This window comes from Protopterus annectens, chromosome 15.part0 (assembly GCF_019279795.1).
Source record: "Protopterus annectens isolate FY-2018-M chromosome 15.part0, PAN1.0, whole genome shotgun sequence".
Lineage (NCBI taxonomy): Eukaryota > Metazoa > Chordata > Ceratodontiformes > Protopteridae > Protopterus > Protopterus annectens.
Window position 1 is genome coordinate 420,569,415 of NC_056749.1, and position 19,923 is coordinate 420,589,337.

General features: G+C 42.2%; 1 protein-coding gene across 1 annotated transcript in view; it reads right to left on the reverse strand.

Moving 5' to 3' along the window:
* Nucleotides 1–19,923, reverse strand: part of LOC122789725 (U3 small nucleolar RNA-associated protein 14 homolog A-like) — a gene marked incomplete at its 5' end in the record, with an annotated part of 741,986 nt that overhangs the window by 424,644 nt on the left and 297,419 nt on the right.

Genomic DNA, 19,923 nt, shown 5'->3' on the forward strand with positions numbered 1-19,923 from the left:
GCATCTACAAGACCCCCTTTAGTTAAGTACTGCCCATCTTCCGGGGCTGTAATGAACTTATTAAGCCTCTGCGGAAAGTACAGTTGTGTACACTTTCCATAAATGTAGATGTTCGAGTGTATTCACGGTTGCATTCATTACATTTGGGTAATCTGCTGGCAGGTTGCCATCAGTCGGCCTGATTAACAAAGTCTTGGGTCCTGCGTCGGTTGCTGTCTCTTCTTCCATGATGTCAGGTCATCAGGGGTATAACACATGCAGCTGACGCCATTACATTAGTTTTTCTTGCCCCAGATGTCAGGTGTCCCCCAAATGGGGAGACGAATTATATATATATATATATATATATATATATGTATATATATATATATGTATATGTATGTATGTATGTATGTGTATATATATATATATAGATATATATATATATATATATATATATATATATATATATATATGTATGTATGTATGTAATTTAAAACACAAAAATTATACCTCCAAACAAAAACAAATACACCAAAAAGGCTTTTAAGTGTAGTAAAAGAAAGCAGAGGCGTAGTAAGAGAAAAAACGGGGGCTGGAGGGTAATCAGGACTGCAACAGTGAATACACTCGAACATCTACATTTATGGTTAAGTGTACAAAACTGTACTATGTTCTTCGTGTTTCACTGCTGCAGTCATTACATTTGAGTAGATTCCAAAAGCTATGGCTGGGAGGATGGATTTATACAGCATTAGGACCGGCTATAAGACCCTGCAAGACAGCAATGGCAAAGCCAGCTATGGATTTAGAGAAAATTGGTAAATGATAATGTTTGGTGAAAGTATGAATTTAACTCCAGGTAGCAGCTTCTAGAATATTCCCGCTAGGAACACCTCTGAGAAAGGCTGTAGAAGTAGATGCAGCCCTGGTGGAATAGGATCTGATCCCCTGGGGGATAATTTTTCCATGGTGCTTATAGCAAAAACAAATACAATTGCTTATCCATTTGGAAATGGTTCGCTTTGAAAGAGGCTTTCTCTCTGCCCCTGCCGCAAATGCTACCAGCAGTTGTTCAGATTTTCTTTGAGATTTAGTCCTGTTCAAGTAAAATCTAAGTTGTCTGTGTACAACCAATGAATGCAGAATCCGCTCCCCCTTGTTGTGTGGATGGGGAAAGAAAGCTGTCAAATGAATGGTCTGATTAAGAGCCACACTGGATACCACCTTGGGCATGAAGGATGGGTTGGTACTGAGAGATACCCTGTCCGCATGACAAATGATGAAAGGCTCCACTGCCATACGAGCCTGTAATTCAGAAATCCTTCTAGCCGAAGTGACTGCTAAAAGGAAAGCTGTTTTCCAGGAGAGAAATTTTAAGTCTGCAGTAGCAGCTGGCTCGAAAGGAGGGAGAGGGAGTTTCTCCAATACAAAATGAAGGTCCCAGGCAGGGGTGGGAGCTCTCCTGGGTGGTCTCAAGTTTTTGGCCCCTCTGAGATACTGTTTTAGTAGAGGATGAGAGAAGAGGGGAGGTTCTGTGCTGTAATGAGCTGAAATGGCTGAGGCATGGATTTTTATGGAAGAAAAAGACAGGCGCTTGTGAAGCATCTTGGTTAAGTATCGCATAATCTGAGGAATGTTGGGCACTGCTGTGCTTTATCCCTTGAGATTGATTCCAGGCACAGAATCTTTTCCATTTGACAGCATAAGATTTTCTAGTACTACATCTTCTCGCCTCCAAAATGACATCCATCACAGGTTTGCTGAGGGATGCTAAGGATGAATTTAGATGATTAGCCATGCTGCCAGATTCAAAGTTTGGAGCTGAGGGTGCAGAGTTTGATTGTACTGCTGAGACAGTAAGGTAGGTGTTTGAGGCAGGTGTCGCGGTGAAATGTGTGACACTGCGCAGAAGTGGGTACCAGTGTTGGCGTGGCCAGTCTGGAGCAATCAAAATCATTTTTGATTTGTCCTGTTTGACTTTTAGTAGAACTTTGGAGAGCAAAGGCAGAGGAGGAAAGGCATTTTTCCAGCTGAAGGACAGAGCATCCACTTTCCAGGCTTTTTTGTGATGAGTTCTTGTGCAAAATTTGTCCAACTGATAGTTCTGGGGTGAGGCAAATAGATCTATGTCTGGGATCCCCCATTTGCATGTCAACATGTTGAAAATCCATGGTTCCAGTTTCCATTCGTGTCGGTCCATGCAATTTCTGCTTAGTTCGTCTGCCAGAGTATTCAGCTTTCCTGGCAGGAATTGAGCTTGTAGTTGTACTCGATAGCTCAAGGTCGTGTTCTACAATGCCACGGCTAGTCTGCAGAGTGGGTAGGAGTGTGTATCCCTGCTTGTTTATGTACCACATAACTGTGGTGTTGTCCGTCTTTATCAGTAAATGTCCTGGATGAAGGTAGTCCTTGAAGGCCGTCAGTGCATTCTGTACAGCTAGCATTTCTTTTTGATTTATATGAAGGTGCATTTGATTTGGGCTCCATTTGCCCTGAATGCACTTCCCTGCCAGATGAGCCCCCCCCCCCCTATGCATAGTCTGATGCGTCTATAGTTACGGTTTGGGCGGCATGGGGTGGCAGTCCCTTGTTCTGGTGGCAGGCCTCTGCCCACCATAGGAACTCTAGGCGCAGGCAAGGTATGATAGGAATCATTGTTTCCAGGCTGTGACATGCTGACTCCATAAACAACTTTTTAAGTACCACTGAAGTTTCCTCATATGCAGTCTTGCATATGAAATTAGAAGAATGCAGGAGGCCATGAACACCAAGGCTTGCAGTACGTGCCTTGCAGAAAGCAGGGTTTTTGTGGCCAACTGTTTGAAGTAAGTCACCAAATGAATTTGCTTTTCTGGCGTAAGGAAAGCCATCTGGGCAGTTGTACTCAAGCTTGCACCCAGGAATGTAATTTTTTGACAGGGTACCAGTTGTGATTTCTTTTCATTTATAGTGTATCCTAGACAAGTTAGAACCCTTTTTACAAACGACAGATGTTTTAAAAGAATGTCCTTGTTTTCTGCCTGAATTAGACAATCATCCAGGTATGGACATATTTGAATATTTCCTTGCCTGCAAAATGCAATTACTGGAGCCAGGCACTTTGTAAAGACTCTGGGCGCAGTAGATAAGCCAAAGGGCAGTGCAGAGAAATGATAATGCAAGTAGTCTGCTTTGAAGCGGAGGTATTTTCTGCAAGATAAAAAAAAATGTTACTGTTTCATTTGCCTCGTCTGAAGGCTCATCTTTCACTATGGATTCGGAGAATTAATCCAGATCTTTTCCATCTCTACCTCCAGCTCAACAACTCAAAGCATTTCAACAACGTTTTCGACAACAGGGAAAAGATGAAAGAAACTTCAATCAGAAAAGAGGATATGCTGTGCCTTTGCCAGCTGGTGAAGGACAATTTAAGCAGAACTATAAATGTAGTAAATGGCAGTAATGTTGCCGCCATATCTACACCATCTCAGGTGGTTAATTTATCTGGTTGTTGCTTGACTAATGAACAGGTAGGGGTATTAAATTTGGGCTTAAAATTCATCCCTACTGTAGTACCATCTTGGCATATTCTTGAACAAGAACTTTTTAGATTGTCACGTAAGTTAAAGTGAAATGTCACTTTGATCACAACGTGAATGATAATAATGAGAGTTTGCCTGATGACGAATATTTTTGTTGCAATTCTGATAGCTTGTCTTTTGTGGAAAATGCTGATGACATCAGTTTTAACTCATATTGTGTATTAAGTACATCTAGTACTAAATGTAACAGTGATTTTATACCAGCTTTTAGTAATGAAAGTGTTAAAAATTTGATGGCCATGGTTCGCTTTGCATTAGAACAGATTTATGGTGATTTTAGTCAGTGTAAATCTCAGATATGTTACAATCTAACCAAATGTGAATGGACAGCATTAAAAGATTTGGCACAAAGTAAACATTTGATTGTGAAGCCATCAGATAAAAGGTAATAAAATTGTGATTTTACACTACAGGCAGTATTTGCACATGTGTTATATGCATCTACATGATACTGATGTTTATAAAATTGTTGATATTCAAACTTATGGGGACTTCAGGAATATTTGATGCTGTTAGATAAAGGCCAACGTTTAAGATATTTTATTAAAGAAGATGTGAATAAAAAGTTAAATATAGATAAATGTACTACGGCTACCTTTTATTGCCTGCCTAAACTACATTAGGTACAACAAAGTGGGGCTATTCCACCTGGTAGGCCCATAGTTGCTGCTACAAATTACTTTTTGCACAATATCGGTATTGTTATTCATGAATTTCTTTTGCCGTGTGTTCAGCAGTTAGATTCCTATATTAGGGGCACTTTTGATTTTCTTAATAAAATTTCTGTAATTAATTGGAATTCAAATATGTACTGGATAACCCTGGATGTAAGAAGTTTATATACAAGTATTAAACACAGGGATGGCATTACTTCTTTACAATCTATGTTAGAAGAATGCCAATTACCAATTTACACTGAGTGGATAGAATTTAGTTTGAATAATAATAATTTTTCTTTTAATAACCAGATTTTTCATCAACTACAAGGCACAGCTATGGGGGCACCTTTTGCCCCTACTTATGCAAATATTTTTATGGCCTATTTTGAAAAGAGATGTATCTATCATCATGAATTTTACAAAAAAATTATGTTGTAAAATATTATTGATATACAGATGATTTGATTTTTATATGCCAATATGGCATTAATGAAGTCGAGAGTTTTATCATTGACCTACAGTGCAATGAACTTAATTTATCCTTTGATGGCTTGCAATGTGGACAGATAGTTGATTTTTTAGATGTGCATTTGATGGGTACTAGTACTGGTCAAAATTTCTACTTCAGTGTTTAGAAAATTTCAGGATGGGGGGCAATTTCTGCATGGTTCTAGTTTTCATCCAAGACATTAATTAATTCCCTACCTTATGGGGAATTACTACGTTTATCTAGAATTTGCCATTATACAACTGATTTATTTAAAGCTTTCACAGACTACTCAGATGTTTTTGAATAGGGGGTATTCTTTATTCACTATTCAGGACACTTTGGATAAAATTAGTGCAAATTATTTAGTAAATGCTAAAAAAATTAAAGATAAAAAATGTATGCATTATAAAAAGGAGACTTGTTCTCCAAATAAGTTTTATATAGTTATGTTATATAACATCTTAAGTGAACAGATGCAAGAACAAATTAAATATTATTGGAAATTTTTACTGAGGGATGGAAAGCTAAATAAGTTATTGGATTTCCTGTCTTCTTATAAGAGAGGTGTCAGTATAGCAGACAAACTTATTAAATCATATTTTATTGCCCCTGCTAGAATGTTTAGTAGACAATCCATCACCTAAGGGCACTTTTCCCTGTGGGATGTGTAATATTAGTGATTTACTTGTTCAAACATTTCACAAATTGGGTAATAAGAATTTTACTGTATTAGCTAGGTTTTCATGTACTACTTCTGGTGTTATTTATGCTTTACGCTGTCCATGTACTTTAATATACACTGGGGAGACTAAAATAATGTTTAAACATCGACTACAAGAACATGTCAGAGACAAAGAAATGAAAAGTGGACAGTTCTATTGCAATTCATTTCATGCAGTATCATTAAAAATGATTATAGATTGTTGCAAGCTACTATTTTAGATAAAGTTTTTATTAAATTAGGTGATGATGAAATGTTTAAGAATAAATTACTTTTTAAGGAATCTTTATTTATCTTAAAGTGTAATACTTTGTCTCCTCATGGCCTTAATTGTGAAATCAATGTGAAATACTTGATTTAATTAGTTGATTGCTGCTATAATTATCTGATTAAGGTGGGGTATTTAAGGAGATTTTTTGTCATTCGTATTGTATACTTCTTAAAGACTGGTTCAGTCGAGGCGCTAAAGAAGAATAAATATTTTTTGGATCCTGTTTCCTGTTTGTTCGTGGTATTTTATTTTCTGCAAGATTCCCTGATTGGGATATGCAGGTAAGCCTCCTTTAAATCTACAGCTGCCAACCAGGCATCTCTGCCTAGCATAGGAAGTAACTGGTGAAGTGTCAGCATCTGGAATTTTGGAATGTCCAGAAAGGTGTTTAGAGTAGATAAGTCCAGAATTGGACGCCATGGTTAGTCTTTTCTGGGTACCAGGAAAAGCCTTGAATAAAAACCTTGTCCCTTTTCCTCTTCTGGTACTAGCTGAACAGCCCTCATGTTCATGAGCGAAAGTACTTGTTTCTGGGCCTCTGGCCATCCGTTTGGAGTTGACAACGTGTGGGAATGAAATCTATATCCCTGGGATACTATATTTAAAACCCATTTGTCTTGAGTTATAAGTTGCCAGTTTTCTGAATGCAGAGCCAGTTTACCCCCCAAAGGGGCGGCTAAAAGGTACGTGCTTGGTAAGTCTAGAGGGAAGTCATTGTGACTGCTCTCCATAGGGTGGTGTCTTGTTGTTTCCAGATTTGGAAGACGAGGCACCCCATTGCTTAGTTCTGACTGAAACCTGGTGCTTTTGGAATGTCTGGGTTTGACTTGAGTGGCGCTGGAAGGAACTGGAAAGGACCAGTTCTTAGTAGGCCAGTGCCTACTAAATCTTGGAGGTTGCACTTGTAAGAAATATTTTACAGTTTGCACAGATTTAGCTTTATCTTCCATCTTTTTTAGAACTTCTTCAGCCTTATTACCAAAGAGACGGTCCTGTTGTAAAGGAGCATCCAACAATTTTGCTTTAACATGATCAGGCAGAGATTGCTCTTTGAGCCAAGCATGCCTTCTTAGCACAGACCCAGTTACAGCAGCCCTGCAAGAGGCCTCCAAAGAATCAAAACCACATTGCAAAGTATGTTTTCCAACTTCAGCTGAATGCAATAGATCTTGTAAGTCTTTATTTTCCACACAGTCAGAAATCAACATAATTTTCTGTTTAAGCAGTCCCATGATATGCTGCTGATATTTTAACATATGGAATTGACAGTTTAAAGCCCTGATTACCAAGGTTGCAGAAGTGTAGACCTTCTTACCCCATTTATCCAGTGCCCTGGAATCTCTATCAGAAGGCGTAGGATTTTTTGCAGTAGAAGCCTTAATACCCTTGGGGCCCTGAGAAATGGCATTAGGATGCGCAACAGGATTTTTGAAAAGGAATTTGTGGGAGTCAGGAACTCTGTAGTATCTTGTCTGGCTTACATGGAGCCAGAGGCAGAGAATCAGGAGCCATACTAGATTCTGAAAACACATCATCAACAATGTATAGAACAGGAGGTATAGCCAAAGGCCTATGCTGAGGAAGAACAAAATCCCTAAGCATCTTTTCAGATTCAGAAAAATCCTGACTTTCCCAGTGGAAATGTTCCGTTAAGGTATGTAAATTTTACCCAAAAGAAAAATCCTTAGGGGGAGAAGCAGAAGGAATGGAATCCTCTGCATCAGAGTCCTCATAAGTAGGTATAGACAAATCCTATTCATTAGAAGAGTCAGAAGAAATCGAATCCTATTCTGAAGATTCATAGTCAATATCTTGCCTAAGCCTCTTTGAAGGGGGGGGGGTTGGCTACCCCTGATTACAGTAATTAAATCTTCAGCCATTTTGATAATTTGTTTTTTAGGCATAGGGGCCTGCACATGTGGCCTAGGCGTTGGTTATTTAGACATAGTAGATTTTGGCCTTAATATTGAAGATGGCGTTGGTTTAATATACAAATCTGTAGGCCTGAATACACCCTCAGAAGCCGGTGCCTGCACAGCGGCTCCAGACCCATCCAAGAAAGAGAGATCTGCGGGTTCCATAATTGAAGCATCTCGCGGCATACCAGACTCAGAATGGGTCTCAGTAGAGGCCTGCGAATCAGAAGAAGCGGGTATCAGGGGCTGCGAAAGTGCCTCACTGAGTACCAGTGAACTGGCGACTGGCTTAGGAGAAGCGTCATCGGCAGTTTTGGATCTCAACGGCCTGTCTCTTTTTCTTTGCGTTTTTTAGGTATTCCAGTAGTCGGATTGCGAACAGACGTCATTTCTGGATAATTAAATCCAGAGCCAAAATATTTAGAAGAAAAAATGTACAGACTACGGATAGTGCGTTGATTAAATAAAGCACAGAACTGACAGCAAGGTACGTCGTGGTCAGGGCCTTGGCAAGGAATACAGTACAAATGAAAATCTTTATGAGGTATTTGCTTCCCACAAGTAATACAATTACTTACTTTTACTGACATCAGTAAGGAGCAAGAAATAGTTTCCCCAACGGGGTACTTAGCTTTTTAGTTGAAGACTTCGGTTCTGAAACTCAAAAATGAAAATTTCAGGAGTCGGTCGACCGGCACTTGCGAACTGCTTCTGCTTCAGGCACCGCGCAAGAAAGACTGATGTAATGGCGTCGGCTGCATGTTTTATACCCCTGATGACCTGACGTCATGGAAGAAGGGACAGCAACCGACGCAGGACCAAAGACTTTGTTAATCAGGCCAACTGAGGGCAATCCGCCAGCAGATTACCCAAATGTAATGACTGCAACAATGAAACACAAAGAACAGTGGGGTCCACTGAGTCCGGAGAGTCCCACACCTTCCGGCTCACCAAACCCAGGAGAGGGTCGAAAGGTGGAGACACCCAACAGGTGGAGGGGCGACAGCCAAATGCCTCCAGATAGAGTCATCTTCAGAAGAGGAAAGGGACTTCCAGCCACCCTCTGTTTAAGGATCTCCAGGATGTCTGGAAAGGAAACATCCTCAGAGGGGGACCTTGGGGACCCTTCTGAATAGTACAGTTTTGTACACTTACCATAAATGTAGATGTTAGAGTGTATTCACTGTTGCAGTCATTACATTTGGGTAATCCTGCTGGCAGGTTGCCCTCAGTCGGCCTGAATTCCAAAGTCCTGGGTCCTGCGTTGGCTGTCTTCGCCCCTTCCCTGACGTCAGGTCGTAAGGGGTATAAAAGAAGCAGCAGACGCCATTTACTTTAGATTTTCTTGTCCCAGATGTCAGGTGCCCCCTAAAAGGGTAGCCAAAAAAAAAAAAAAATATATATATATATATATATATATGGTTCTACCTTAGATAAATGAAATACCACATAACCGACAAGCAGTTAACCGACACGACAACACCGAAAACTTATATCACCGACAACGTAAACAACAGACTCTGAAAACGCCGACATTGGTATGCTAATAGTGCCTCTCACTCCTACCACGTTCCAGGTAATGTAAATGGTTCACTGTCACTATCAGGCATTACAGTTACTTATCAAATAGGTTTGTTCTGTGTAAGTTTTTACGCTATGCTGATTACAGACAACTATTTACATTACCTGGAATGTGGTAGGAGCGAGAGGCGCTATTAGCATACCAATGTCGGCGTTTTCAGAGTCGGTTATTTACGTTGTCGGTGATATAAGTTTTCGGTGTTATCGTGTCGGTTAACTGCTTGTCGGTTATGTGGTATTTCGTTTATCTAAGGTAGAACCGTATATATATATATATATATATATATATATATATATATATATATATATAGATATATAATCTATCTATAATCTCATGCACCAATATAAACTTTACCTTAATCTACAAGCAAATATACCACATAGGTTGTATAAATCAGAGAAGGAAAGACAGGTTCCAACAGAAGAAAAAGGGGGATGGCGGGTGGGTAACCTGGACTGCAACAGTGAATACACTCGAACATCTACATTTACGGTAAGTGTACACAACTGTATTATGTTCTTCGTGTTTCACTGTTGCAGTCATTACATTTGGGTAGATTCCCAAAGCTATGGTTGGGAGGCTGGAGCTAAACAGCATTAGGGACGACTATAAGACCCTGCAGAACTGCAGTGGCAAAGCCTGCCCTGGATTTTTAGAGTAGAGTGGCAGATGATAGTGCTTTGTAAAGGTGTGCACTGAACTCCAAGTAGCTGCCTCTAAAATGTCCTTAGTTGGTACTCCCCTGAGAAAGGCTGCGGAAGTGGCTGCAGCTCTGGTGGAATGTGGCCTAATGCCCTTAGGCACTGGCTTGTTGTGGTATAAGTAGCAGAAATGAATGCAGTGGCCTATCCACTTTGAAATAATCTGCTTTGAGGTAGCCTTTCCTTGTGATCCTGCAGCATATGCCACTAGTAATTGCTCTGTCTTTCTTGGTTCTATACAAGTAGAATCTAAGCTGTCTGTGTACGTCCAAAGAATGTAGAATTCTTTCCCCCTTGTTCTGTGAATTTGGATAGAAAGTTGGCATATGAATGGCTTAAGAGCCACACTGGATACCATTTTAGGCATAAATGTTGGGTTTGTCCTCAGGGAGAACCTGTCCGGATAAAAAATGATAAAAGATTCCACAGCCATGAGTGCCTGTAGCTCTGAAACTCGTCTTGCAGAAGTTATTGCTAGGAGCAGAGCTGTTTTCCAAGATAAAAACTTTATATCCGCAGTAGCAACTGACTCAAAAGGAGGCGGGGTGAGTTTTTCCAAGACGTAGTTGAGGTCCCATGCAGGCATTGGTGATCTCCTTGGAGGCCTTAAATTTTTGGCTCCTCTGAGGTACTGTTTTAGTAAGGGATGAGAAAGATTGGTGGCTCTGCATTGTAATGGGCCGAAATGGCAGAGGCATGAATTTTAATAGATGAGAAAGATAGGCCTTTGTCCAGCATCTCAGTTAAGTATTGTAAAATCTGAGGAATATTTGGCACAGTTGCATCTGTTCCTTGAGCCTGGTTCCAAGCACAGAATCTCTTCCATTTTCCAGCATAAGATTTTCTAGTACTAGACCTTCTGGCTTCCAAATGACATCCATCACAGCTTTGCTGAGAGGTGTGTTTTGTATGACTACATTATTCGCCATGCTGCCAGGTTTAAAGTTCTGAGCTGGCTGTGCAGGATCAGATTGTTTTGCTGGGATAGTAGATGCGGTACTTGAGGTAAGGTCCAGCTGGGCATTGAGACAAGCTCCTGGTTGGGTGCCAGTCTGGTGCAATCAGAATCATCTTTGGCTTCTCCTGTCTGACCTTTAGGAGTACCTTGGGGAGGAGAGGCAGAGGGGCAAAGGCATATACTGATAGGTTTTTCCAGCTGAAGGACAGGGCGTCCACTTTCCATGCGGTCTGTGATAAATCCTTGTGCAGAATCTCTTTAGTTGGTAGTTGTGAAGGGAAGCAAATAGATCTATGTCCGGGCATCCCCATTTCCCTGTTATCATGCTGAAGACTTGTGGATCCAGCTGCCACTAGTGGGGATCCATGAGGTTTCTGCTTAGTTAGTCTGCCAGAGTATTTTTCCTTCCTGGCAGGAATTGTGCCTGCAGATGTACTTGGTAAGTCAATGCTGTGTCCCACAAAGTCATAGCTGGTCTGCAAAGGGGGTAAGAATGTGTGCCCCCCTGCTTGTTTATATACCACATGACCGTGATGTTGTCTGTCTTTATCAATAGTTGTCCTGGATGAAACAGGTCCTTGAAGGCTGTCAGGGCATTTTGAACAGCTAGCATCTCTTTTTGATTGATATGTAGATGCACTTGGTTTGAGGTCTATGTTCCCTGAATGCATCTTCCTGCCATGTGGGCCCCCCAGACATAATCTGATGTATCCGTTGTTAGTGTCTGCCTGGCTGGGGGTAATGTGAATGGCTGTCCCTTGTTTTGGTGACAAGCCTTTGCCCACCATCGAAACTCCTGTTGCAGGCAGGGAATGAGAGTAATTATGGTTTCCAGGCTGTGGCAATGTTGAGTCCAAACACTTTTTAGGTACCATTGAAGTTTCCTCATATGCAGTCTTGCATATGGAATTAATAGGATGCAGGATGCCATGAAGCCCAAAGCCTGCAGAATTTTTCTTGCAAATAACTGGGCCTTGTTGCTAACATGTTGAAATAAGTTGTCAGTTGCCTTTGTTTGTCTGGCGTGAGATAAGTCATTTGGGCAGTTGTATTTAAGCTTGCACCCAGGAATATTATCTCTTGAGAGGGTACTAGTTTTGATTTCTTTTTGTTAGGCATGTTAGAAGGTTTTTCACAAACGCCAGATGCTGTAAAAGGATGTCCTTATTCTCTGCTTGAATTAGACAGTCATCCAAGTAAGGGTATATTTGCATTCCTCTTTGTCTGCAGAATGCAATTACTGGTGCCAGGCACTTTGTAAAGACCCTGGGCACAGTAGATAAGCCAAAGGGCAGTGCAGAGAATTGGTAATGCATTGAGCCAGCCTTGAATCTGAGGTACCTTCTACATTATTTTTCAGATTGGGACATGCAGGTATGCCTCTTTTAGGTCTAAAGTTACAAGCCAAGCGTTCTTGCCCAGCATGGGCAGAAGCTGCTGCAAAGTCAACATTTTGAATTTTGGTAAATCCAGGTATGTGTTCAGAATCGATAGGTCCAGTATTGGCCTCCAGGCCTTGTTCTTTCTGGGCACTAAGAACAGTCTTGTGTAAAATCCTTGCCCCCGCTTCTTGGTCTGGCAATTGTTGAATGGCCGTCATGTCCATGAGGGATGAGACTTGTTTTTGTGCCTCTGTCCATTGATTTTTTGGAAGATCTGGCCAGCTGTTTGCCTTTGGCAGGGTATGGAAATGGAACTTGTAGCCTTGTGACAAGATATTCAGAAACCAGTGTCCTGGGTTATAATGTGCCAATTTTGAGAAAAAAGTGCTAATTTTCCCCCTAAGGGTGCTGCCAGGTAATAAGTGCTTTGTGCAGGCAGGGGGAAGTCATTGGGGCTGTTTCCGGTAAGGTTGTGATTTGTCTTCTCCACTTTTGGAGGTAGAAGCACCCCATTGCTTTGACCTGTATGAACCTTGCACCTGGGATCTGCCTCTAGGGCGTCTGGGTCTGTCTGACACACAAAATGACCAATTCTTTGTTGGCCAGTGTCTACTAAACCTAGGTGGCTGTACTTGTAAGAAATCTTTGACCATTTGCATAGATTTAGCCTTGTCCTCCATTTTCTTTAACACCTCTTCTGCCTTAACTCCAAACAAAGTATCATGCTGTAAAGGTGCATCTAATAATTTAACTTTAACATGATCAGGCAGATTTTGTTCCTTTAACCAAGCATGCCTTCTAACTACAGAACTTGGCCTCTAAGGAATCAAAACCACATTGCAAAGTATGCTTTCCAACTTGTTCAGCTGCATGCAATATATCCTGGATTTCCTTGTTTTCTGCACATTCAGAGTTTAACATTTTCTGTTTAAGCAATGACATGACACATTGCTGATATTTGAGCATATGAAACTGACAGTTTAGGTTCATAGGTTCATAGGTTAGTACTAGGCTAACTGCCCTTGCGAGCCATTTTAAGCCTAGCCAATTATCCCTTGTGAGATTCAAACCCTGCACCTTGTGTTTGTAAGGCAAACACCTTATCCATTAGGCCACCCTCCCAACATAAGGCCCTTATAGCAAAGGTAGCAGATGTGTAAACCTTTTTTCCCCATCTGTCCAGTGCCCTAGAATCCCTGTCAGAAGGAGTAGGGTTTTTTTGCAGCGGAAGCCTTAACTCCCTTGGGACCCAGATAAACAGTTTCTGGGTCTGCAGCAGGGTTTTTAAAAAGGAATTTATGTGAGTCAGGAACCCTGTAATATCTGTCAGGTTTAACAGGAGCTGGAAGTAAGGAGTCAGGGGTAAGGCTAGACTCCGAAAACACATCATCTACAATGTCTAACACCGGGGGGGGGGTGGGGGGGTGGCAAGTGGCTTGTGCTGGGGGTAGTAGCAGGAAATCCCTGATTCTCTTTTCAGATTCTGAAAAATCTTGGCTCTCCCAGTGGAAACGTTCCCTCATGGTATGTAAGGTTTTCCTAAAGGAATAGTCCTCAGGAGGAGAAGCTGAAGGAATGGATTCTTCAGCATCAAAATCCTCATACGGGCAAGAAGAATATTCCTGATCAGAAGAGAAATCAGAAGAAATGTAAACCTGATCTGAAGATTCATAGTTAGTCTCTTGCCTAGGCCTCTTATCAGGAAGGGGATGGGAACCCCTGATGAAGGTAATCAAGTCTTCGGCCATTTTGAGCATCTGTTTTTTTGGGCATGGAGGCCTGGTCCACGTGGCTCTTGAGTTTGCTTCTTTGCCTTTGAAGGAGCTTTAGTCTTTGCCTTTGAAGTCGGTTTAATGTATAAATGTTTAGGTCTGAATACACCCTCAGAAGCCAGTGCCTGCTCAGCGGCTCCAGACCTATCTGAAGGATTAGCGTCCGAGGCTTCAATACCTTGAGTTTCCAGCGGCAAGGCCGACTCCACGTGGGAGTCGCTAGCAGCCTGCGACTCTAAAGTAGCAGTCGTCAGGGGCTGTGAAAGCACCTCACTGACAACCGGCGACCGGCTTAGGAGAAGCTTCGTCGGTTTTGGGCCTCTTGTGTCTTTCTTTTTCTTTGCGTTTTTTGTGAACTTCGGTAGTCAGATGGCTTTCCGATGACATTCCTGGATAATTAAACCTGCGTCCAAAGTAGTTCAAAGCAAAATCATACTGACGCTTAATAGTGCATTGGTTAAATCTAGCACAAAACAGACAACCCAGAAAGTTATGAATGGGGCCTAGGCAAGGAATACAGTAAGAATGAAAGTCCTTATGAGGTATTTGCTTCCCACAAGAAATACAATTATTAACTTTTTCTGACATCGGTTCTGGAGCAAGAAAAAAGTTTCCCCAACGGGGTACTTAGCTTTATAGAAGACTTTGGATCTGAAATTCGAACTCTAAAATCTCAGGAGTCGGCCAACAGGCACTTGTGAACTGCTTCTGCTTCGGGCACTGCGCGGCAAGAAAGACTGGAGAAAATGGCATTGGTTGCTTCTTTTATACCCCTGACGTCAGGGAAGGGGAAACAGCCAATGCAGGACCCAGGACTTTGGAATTCAGGCCGACTGAGGGCAACCTGCCAGCAGGATTACCCAAAAGTAATGACTGCAACAGTGAAACACGAAGAACATCCTCTAAGTTGGTATCAAAAGTATAAGACGCACGAGAGTCTATGCGTTTCCTCTTACACAGTCTCTTGTGAGGGACCACCTTGGGGGGATGTTCTGGAATGGTATCGGAAGAGGAGGATCCACCCATTGTGGCTTCCTGGGGCACTTACGCTCTATTCTGTGGTTGATGGAGAGGTAATGAAGAGGTGGACACTAGTCCCTTGGGGAATAGAGGCTGGAGCCGAAGGTGGAGTAGACTCAGAGGAGAGCACACTCTGCATCACCTCAAAGGCACCGCGGTCCTGGGCCAAGAGAGACTCCAGCCCCGAGAGACTGGGAGATCTCCTCGGCACCAAGGAGGGTGGCTCAGAGGCAGACGTGGGAGCCAAACTCACCTGAGCAGAGGCGCAGAGTAGGAGAGCAGGCACCGACAAGGGTCCATCTCGACTCTACCCCCCCAGAGCCGACCAGGGAGCGTCGGCCCCCAGGTCCCTCGATGGATAAAAACATTGAAGAAACCAGAGCAGACGTCGGATCCGAGATATCAGTAGTGATTACTGGCTCTGGTGGATCCAGCACAACGACTTCCATACTCTCTGGCTCCAAACTCGTCCGAGTTGGAGGAGGAGTAGGCATAGTAAAAGGTACGTTGTCAGCTCCAAGGTCAGATGGGCTGGGCTCGAAAGAATTTCAGCTAGGGCCCGGGTCCAAAGCAACCTCTACACTACCCGCTCCACGTCCTCATCCGATAACCTGGAGGATCTAGAGGAATGACTGGAAGACTTGTGGCTACCTGCCACCGACTATAATAAAGGAGAGACCGGCAAGAGCGAACAGGCTCCAAAAGGATGGTGACCGGTTCCTCTTTCGGTTCCACAACGGCTTTGATGAGACAGATGGAGGCGAGGGAGAACCATGTTTTTCGGCTCCGATAACTGTCGGAGCCAAGAAGGCATCATGCCTGGTGCTGCTCATCGGCTCAGACACTGGAGTCGATGAAGCAGACTTTGGAGTCTTGTCTGATTTTTTAATCTGATTTCCTTCGTCCACTTTCAATAAGCCCCTCAATATAAGCTTTTTCCTCCTCTCCTGCAAGACCCTGGCACTAAAACTATGACAAATGGAACAGGAGTCTTGAAGATGAAGTGGACCCAGACAGTACACACAACTAGTGTGTCTGTCAGTAATGGACATCGTCTGAGTACAGGAATCACACTTTTTGAATCCTGACTTATGTTCCTTAGACATAGTAGCTGTAAAGAAAACATTTCTCAATAAAAGTTAAAACAACAACTATAACGGTTATAAATAGAAGGCAGCAAAGAAACAAGTTATCTAAAATAAAGTACTATTTTTTTTTTTTTTTTTTTTTTAAAGAAAAGGGAGTGGAGGAGAAGTTTCTAAGTTAAACTACTATCTCCTCCTAAACAGATTACTCCTAAAAGGCTAATAAAAAAGAAAAAAACGGCAAGAATCCTCTATTTAAAAAGGGATTCTTGTGGAGAAAATAAGGCCCAAATAAAGATAGCCACAAAATAAACTTACAAGGTTTGAAAAGGGATAAAAATAGTACAAAATTGTTACTATAGCACTAATACATAAAAATAATAATTTGACAAAGTTCGAAAAATACATAAAATATTAAATTTTCCAAGCCTGAGCCAGTGAAGACAATCCTGAAGCTTCAAGTGGCAAACGAGATCTGGGGAATAGCTGCTAAGCACTATGGGATAGGTATTCAGCCTTGAGCCAGTAGAAGTTCTTGAGCTTTAGTATAGGCAGAGTCAGAGCCAAGGTTTCGGCTCCGAACCCAAGATAGCAAGACTGAAGGCGAGATGGGACAACATAATATCTGATATTCATTGATAAAGAAATGACCATTGCGCTGCTAGCATCCAGTGAAGAATTCCCATATGAAATCTTGCTAGGGAAACTAAGATTATGGCAGCAGACACTGACCCAAAGGCTTGAAGAATCAACCAGGCTGGAATTTTGGTACTGTGAGCTATTTTTCTGACCTGGAATCTGATAGTTTGCACTCTTGCTAGAGAAGAGGAGCTGTTCCTGATACCATACTGAAAACTGTTACTACAAACTCCAGTATCTGAGAAGGTTCTAAATGAGATTTGTTGTAATTTAATGGTAATTCCTAAAAGGGGGCAAGTCTGGAGTACCTGATCTCCTGCTCTTATTGGCAGATGTCTGGTCGGGGCGGTAATGACCCATTAGCAGAATTCCTGCAGTCTCGAGTAAAGTGGTTACCACTGCCATGCATTTGGTGAACACACTGGGGGCTGTGGCAAGACCAAAGGGCAAGGCTCGGAACTGGTAATGACTGGCTCTCAGCTGGATGTGCAAGTACCTTCATTTTTATGTGATCGTACGCATCTTGAAGGTCAATCCAGCACATCCAGTCGTCTCTGCCCAAAAAGAACAAATGGAATTAACTGTGACTATCCAAAAATGTGCGTCAACCTGATTTATTCATGTTGCTGATGTCCCAAATTGGTCTTCAGTCCCCTGTTTTCTTTGGCACTAAAAATAATCTTGAGTAAGTTCCCAATTCCATCTGATCTGGTGCGACCTCGTGGATGACTTCTTCCTAGCAGCTTTTGTATTTCTAGTGCTGCTGTTTTCCTCTGATTGGGTTGAACATCAGGACATTGCAGTGATGGAAGAGGACAGGAAAAGGGAATTATATAACTTCTGGAAATTATCATCTGCACCCAGGTATCATTTGTGACATCTGGCCGGGCTCTCTGGTACAGGGATAAACAACCCCCAATTGCCTCTAGAGGGGGGCAAATCAGGCATCCTTTCAGGAGCAGTGACAGGGTCCGTCTGAGAAAGAATCTCTAGACCCTTGATTTTGTGGACCACCTCCATTGCGTGAGCAGTGTCTTTCATTTGAGTTCCACCCTCTGCATCTTAGGGAACTGTTTTCCATGTGGATCTTGAAAAGGACCCTGAGATTTTTTGAACCACATTTTTTGCCCTCCTCGTTGGTTCCTACAAAAGGTCCTTTGAGGGGGTCAAAAAATGTACTTCCACAGCAGAGAGACTCTTTTCATCTTTTTCATACCTGGAGAGGGAGTCCTTCACTTTGGGGCTGAATAAAGAAGTTTCATCAAAAAGACATTGATGAAAGGGGACTTGAAGGGCTCCACAAAGTCACACAAGCATATCCAGTCATGTCTCCTAACTGAGATGCCTGAACCGGCCACCCTTGAGGTACCATGAAAGCTAAGCCTCCTGGATGAGTTAGAAATGGACTGTAGGGTCGCCAAATGTGAGGCCACAGAAGCCAGAGTCTCAGCAGTAAAGATTCCTGGAGAATTTGACAGTTCCTTAATCAAGTCTCTTTGCAATCTAGCAAAATGTGCCAAATAGTTCAGGGATCTAAGAGTGAAGGTCGCTGAAGAGAAGACATGCTTCCCAAATCTGTCCAAAGCCCTCGACTCCCCGTTAGGGGGATAGATAGTGGAACTTTCTTCTGTACGTTCCTTCTTAGTGGCTGCTGCCACAACCATGGCATCCAAAGATACTCCATTCTTGCCAGTGGTGCCAGAATTCGATCCAGTCTCTTAGGGATAGGTTCAACAGAGTCAGGTTCCTACCACATCTGTTTCAAAATCAAATCAATGAGCTCATCAGTGGGTGAAGTTACCCAGCAGGTAGACCGGCCAGATCCAAACACCACCAGGAATACCAATTCCTCCAGAGAAGAATTTTGGGAGGGCTAACCACCTCTAAGGATCTCTAGGATGTCTCCAAATGAGATATCATCAGGTGGTGATCTTGGAGATCATTCACATTTGTCGAAATCAGTATCCTCTGTGACAGATTCCTATGGGGAATTCAAGTGCCTCCTTTTGCACGGTCTCTTCAGAGGTCCTTCTTCCTGGGATGCCCCAGAGTAGTATCAGAAGAGATGGCAATAACCTGCTGGGTCACCATGAATGTTTAGACTGGCTGTTCCTGTGGAGTTGAATATTGAGGGTCAAGGACAAACACACAAGAGATTCTGAAGGAGATCCAAGGGGGAAAAGCAGTCTGCCCTGCTGAAGCACAGAAAACTTCTCCACCACCTCAAAAGCAGAATATCCCAGGAAGAAAAGAAGTCGACAGAGCTGACGAGACATGCTTGCAGTCCATCAACTCCAATCTTTTATCTGCACCAATTTTAGCTATTCTTCATTTTTTAACGACTCTTTTCAAAGACGGGCTAGTTTCTCTACAATTAAACTTCAGCTGGCATCTATTTTAAATTTCTACACAAAGAAAACATTGTTTTCCTTGTCTTCCTCTAGATTGTGTAAATCTTTTATGAAAGGCATTTTTTTCCGTCTGAGACCTCTGATAAAGGATCCCTCACTACATTGGGATCTTACTGCAGTACTTGAAGATTTAACACAAAAACCCATTGAACCGTTGGACAAATCTGATCCAAAATTTCTGTCATGGAAGACTGTTTTCTTTGTAACTTCAGCAAAAAGGACATCTGAACTCCAGGCTCTTTCAGCAAAAACTCCTTAATTTTTTTTTCATAAACATAGGGTTTTCTTATGGGCTAACCATTCTTTTCTAACTAAGGTAGCTTCTGAAAATAATATCAACCAATCCATTCATTTGCCAGTTTTTTATTCCAAATTATGCCAATAAAGGAGAGTACCTGCTATACCTCCTTGATGTGCACAGACAACTATGTTTTTACCTTCACAGGACAAACTGCTTAGAAAGTCTAACCAGCTTTTTGCATGCCTCTCCAAATCACCTAGGCCAACGAGTTTCTAGAGTTACCCTAGCTAAATGGAATACAGACTAACGTATTTACTCTCAGATGGGTATGACTTTACCAAAACCTCCCCGAGCTCAGTCAACTAGATCCATGGCTACTTCATCTGCTTGTTGATCAAGAATATTTACTGATGACATTTGTGGAGCAGATACGTGGTCCAAGACTCGTACCTTTGTTTCATATTATAAATTGGACATTATATCTAGAAACAGAGCCTCCTTTGGTTTGGCTG